Source organism: Harpegnathos saltator, unplaced genomic scaffold (genome assembly GCF_003227715.2).
Source record: "Harpegnathos saltator strain DR-91 unplaced genomic scaffold, Hsal_v8.6 scaffold68, whole genome shotgun sequence".
NCBI classification, from domain to species: Eukaryota; Metazoa; Arthropoda; class Insecta; order Hymenoptera; family Formicidae; genus Harpegnathos; species Harpegnathos saltator.
The window spans coordinates 93,360-99,096 of record NW_020230515.1 but is presented as its reverse complement, the minus strand read 5'-3'; positions in this window follow the sequence as shown (position 1 = coordinate 99,096).

The following is a 5,737-nucleotide window of genomic DNA, read 5'->3' as shown; positions in this document are numbered from 1 at the left end:
GTAACCCTGTAATCAGGTATATATGCTATTCAAGAAGTATCTGAAATGATGGACCTACTCTTAGAGTTCATCTCTTTGACCATACGGTTGGCAGTCATTGGATCAGGAAAATCAACGGTAAACTTGTGAGAACCTAAGTTCTTTAGATTAAAAGCAAACTTCCAAGCATCAGGGAAGCATTTATGCATAGTTTTACCAAATCTAATTTCGCTTGTGATGATATTTTGAGTGGATCTACGATCATCAAATTTCTCAAAATGGACCTCAAACGGTCCTTTAGCACTGTTATCATATACATTACGCTAAAGTGTAATGAGGTTGTCAGGAACAGAAGAAAGAGCGAGAGGAACCTTCCTCAAATGAAGTGTGACAGGATGGAGTGAGGTTAGGCACTGAGGCAGAGATATTACCTGAGATCTCCGTTATTAGATTCGGATCCGCACCCTCATTAGAGGAATTCATCCTGAGAATTGCGTTACTCAGGTTAGAATACAGCTTGAGAGGATGGATTATCATTCATCTTATAAACGGATGTCTAGGAGAAAGCGGGAAAGTCCAGATAGCGTAAGAAATCCAATCAGAATAGAAAGAGAATTGGTTGCCAGAAAGCAGTGGTAGTACTATGTAATTTTATAGATATAGAAAGGCGTAAGCAAGAAAAAGAAAATAAATAAGACAGGAAAGTTGATGCTTATAATAATTCGTACTACCTAATAGCTTTTCTATGGCAGATCGGGGATTTCGGTTATAGAGGATTGTGTTATACTATCTTTAATGTTTTAGCTAAAAACGTTCGGCAACGGATAAAATAGTATAGTGATTTTTATGAAATTACTAAATATTATTTGGCTGCTTTGATATTTTTTTCATTATGGATTAAATGAATGTGTACTGACAGCTAATATAACCTCATTTAATAATATACATAAGATTTTTTGTCATCTTTATCTTGTAAGTATACATTTTATTTATATATCTTATTATTAATAAGAATATTAATAATTATAATAAACTAATTTATTATTTTATTTCTAATAACCTCTCTCTCTCTCTCTCTCTCTCTCTCTCTCTCTCTCTCTCTCTCAGTTAGTGATTATTAAACAATCTTCAACTAAAAAGGATTTATTAGAAAAGAAATTAATATTTGTAAAAAGAGAGAGACAAAGAGATAGCCCAATGGATGCAATAATGAGAATTTTAATGGGAGAAGAAATAGAAGAAGAAAAAAAAATTTACGATTAAAATGCATATTTTTAAGAGATTGAAGCAATCCATTTGATTAGCATAAATCTCCTGGGGACGTCCAGAGACATCCCAGGGCCGTCCTAAGGATATAGGACGTCTCCAGGACATCCCTTGGATGTTTTCTGAACATTTTTGCTATCAGGGATGTACAGTGCAGTTAGGGTAAAATATTAAATAAAACCTTTATTTTCATAAATAAATAATGATACTTATAAATAATAACATATACTAATAAGATTTTAATATAATTTTCATGTTTTATTTCATTATTGATTAAAATATAAGAAATGGAACAAATACAAGGTGGTTCAAATATGAATTTAATTTAATAAAGTAATTTTGTGTGTGTGTGATAAGATATATATATATAAAGGGTGGACCATTTTAACCTTTAATGGAGAATAACTCGACCGGTGAGCGAAATAATGAAAAAAGTTTCATACAAAAGTTGTTGGACAAGGAGGGGGACGTATGACCATATCCTTGAATTTGACCTTGACTTTGACCTTAGGGGTTATTTGAAGGTCAAATAACATCTTTTAAATGGAATTGCTTATTTTCGACCCCGGATTTGGAAAGAGCGGGAAATTTTAGAACAGGATATGGTATGATCGATAAGATCAAATGTCATGTTTTGAGGTCATTTCAAAGTCAAAAGGAACTTGTACGTATATTCATGCGAAAATCGTATCTGTATACGGGGATTTCTAAATTATCTTCTACACTTAGCATTACCCAGAGACAACGACGTGGACGTGGTAGAATTCTGCCTCTTTCGGGGTGCTTGTTTAGAGTGAGTCCCCTTACCTCTCACTATGCATATTTTGCTATTGTTAATCTAGCTATTCAAAAGGTTTTCGAAAGTTGCACCGTTAGCATTTATGCAATAATTGAGCCTTCTTTGGAAATGGGCCACTGTGCTGAGCAAGACATTTCGTGGAATCGCTTCACAAGCTCGTCTTATGCGATTTTCCATATCTTCTCTTGTTGTTGGTTCTTCTTTGAAAACAACTTCTTTCAAATAGCCCCAGAGATAAAAATCGAATGACGTCAAATCAGGAGAACGAGGAGGCCATGCAATCGGACCCTCTCGACCAATCCATCGGTTCGGGTACCTTTCATCTAAAAACCTCCTGACTATACGTGCAAAGTGCGGTAGTGCACCATCCTGTTGGAAGAACATCCTTCGCCTGGTTTCCAAGTCTACGTTCTCCAACAAATGAGGCAATTGGTCTGTGAGCAAATCGAGGTACGTATTTGCATTCACAGTACGTTCGAAAAAGAATGGACCGACCAAGTATCCATTAACAATCCCGCACCAGACATTGAGGCTCCAGCGGTGTTGATTGTCAATCGCTCTATGCCAGTGCGGATTGGTATCGGACCAATAATGGCAATTATGCCGGTTCAACTCCCCTGTGTTCTTGAACGTCGCTTCATCGGAAAACATCACAAATCTAAAAAAATTAGGGTCCCGATCGATCTGCTGTAAGGCCCACCGGCAAAACTCGAGGCGTCGATCAAAATCGGCAGGTAATAATGTTTGGGTCAAAGTGATATGATAAGCATGGTACTTCCGAGCCTTCAAAATCCGCAAGAATGTGGACTTCGGTATTCCTGTGGATACCTCCAGTCTACGGCTCGAAATATGAGGATCGAGATAGACCGATGCCAAAATAGTCAGCACTCGAACGTCATTCTCGTCATATTCGTGATGACGACGTTGACGTGTCATTTGCCCAGTACGTGCCCTCGTGGTCAAATTTCTGATCGTCACGTTACACGGATGTCGTCTTCTCGGAAAGCGCTGAGCGTAAAGTGCTGCGGCATTCACATGTGGCCGGTAGGAGCACGCAGGGAAATACAATATGTCCACGTCGCTTCCGAGTAATGCTCACATTTTTCACTCGTAAGGAATTATTCGCTGAGAATACAAAATAGTGTTATCATTGTTATTATTATCATTATCCGCCCAAAAATAATATTGATAATAATAATTATAACAATAATTATTATAAAGCTAGTATAATAAATATTGTTCATTGAGATAAAACTCAATTATTATCATACAGCTTGTCTGTTAGTATTAATAAGCAGAGATTTGGTGTGATTAAAATGGGAGATTATACACTCAATGAGATCGTTGATATGATTTATATTTTAGGAGAATGTCGAGGTGTCTATGTGAATGCCGCAGCACTTTACGCTCAGCGCTTTCCGAGGAGACAACATCCGTGTAACGTGACGATCAGAAATTTGACCACGAGGGCACGTACTGGGCAAATGACACGTCAACGTCGTCATCACGAATATAACGAGAATGACGTTCGAGTGCTGACTATTTTGGCATCGGTCTATCTCGATCCTCATATTTCGAGCCGTAGACTGGAGGTATCCACAGGAATATCGAAGTCCACATTCTTGCGGATTTTGAAGGCTCGGAAGTACCATGCTTATCATATCACTTTGATCCAAACATTATTAACTGCCGATTTTGATCGAGTTCTGCCGGTGGGCCTTACAGCAGATCGATCGGGACCCTAATTTTTTTAGATTTGTGATGTTTTCCGATGAAGCGACGTTCAAGAACACAGGGGAGTTGAACCGGCATAATTGCCATTATTGGTCCGATACCAATCCGCACTGGCATAGAGCGATGGTACTTTTCGTCCCATTGAGCTGCGACACTTACATTGCTCCATGCGCCGTCGCACGCTCGAACCTTTTTTTAGCAACTTTTCATGTTCTCCTTTTTATCACACGCCATTTTGAAAAAATATCGTTGCGCACAATTTCGATAGATCTTTCGAAAAGTACGGTTTCAAAGCTTTCAAGCCGTTTTTGAAATTTGCTGCTAGGATATTTAGGTGTCGAGATATTCAATTTCGAATTTGCATCAAATGTGGATTCAGCGAGGCTTAAGGGGCTAAGAGGCTCTGCGGTTCGTTTGGCTCTTTCATAATTTCAATAGCCGCGTTCATTATTCTCTATACAATAATTTACACAATTTTGCGAATTGGAAATTTAATTTTTATCAAAAGTTATCATTCTTTACCCTTCAGTTACACATGATCACTGTGGTATACACTTTAGTTCGCGAAGCTGTCCCTAGCTCTCTACCTTCTCCGTACGATTGGCCATTATGGTACACAGCTTGAATATGCTGTTCAGGATCGCGCCTGAGTTCGTGGTGACCCGGTGCGCGGGATGCCGAGTCGCTGGACGCCACCTGAACGTCGAAATTCCCTGGCGCTCCTAGTCCACGGAGCCGCCGCGACGCGGCGATCTGGGTTGTCGCGCGCGCGAGCCCCTCGGCTCGCACGCGAGTTCGAGCTGCCCAGGGCATATAAGAGTGCCCGCGGAGACGATCAGAGATTGCCTTCGTACAGCTTTTGGCCTTCGTACAGTCCACCGCCGATAGTGGCACTATCTCTTGTACGCTGGACTTCGCGAGTTTGTCAGTACGCCGGGCTTACGTTCTGGCTGCTCAAGTTATTGCTTTAATTGAAGATGGCAGAAGTCGAAGGTACGTTGCTCAGGCACTTGATTTGTCAGTGTCAACTGTGCAACGTGCTTATGCCAGGTAGTTACAAACCAATTCTTTCCATAGAAGGCCTGGTTCGGGACGTCCTCGATGTACCAATCACAATGATGACCGATTTATTGTTTCAAATTCGTTAAGAGACAGACATCGAACATCTGTTCAAATTAGAAACAATTTAAGGGATGTCCGCAACATTAATGTATCCGTTAACACCGTTCGGAGAAGATTAAAGGAACAAAATCTGCTTTCGCGCAGGCCAGCAGCTGTACCTTTGCTTAAATGTCACCATCGCGTAGCTCGACTCAATTTTGCAGTTGAGCATAGAGACTGGACTTATGCAGACTGGAGCAAAGTACTCTTTAGCGATGAATCTCGTTTTTGTGTCTATTCTCCAGATGGACGAGAACGAGTTTATCGCGCGGTGGAGAAAGATTTGCAGACTGTACGGTAAGTGAGAGGCATAGCTACAATGGAGGCTCTGTAATGATTTGGGCAGGAATTTCAGCTAATGCTCATACAGATCTGCACTTTTTGACAAGAATATGAACGCAGATGTATACATGGAAGACATACTCATTCCGTATGTTGTTCCGTACGCACCCTTCATCGGAGAGAACTTCTTGCTTATGCTCGACCACACACTGCGAGAAGAGTGCTTGATTTCTTCGATGAAGTTGGCATAAATCGACTCGATTGGCCAGCAAATAGTCCAGATTTAAATCCAATCGAACACTTATGGGACAACCTCGGCAGGAAAGTACGAAATCACGTACCTGCTCCTCAGTCACTGCGAGAACTGCGAATAATTCTCGAAAACGAATGGAATACAATTACGCAGGATGAAATTAAAAGACTAATAAGGAGTATGCCTGATCGTATGAATGAGGTAATACGCGCACGAGGCAGTCATACCCACTATTAGTACACACACCACAAGGAGGGTGTGAA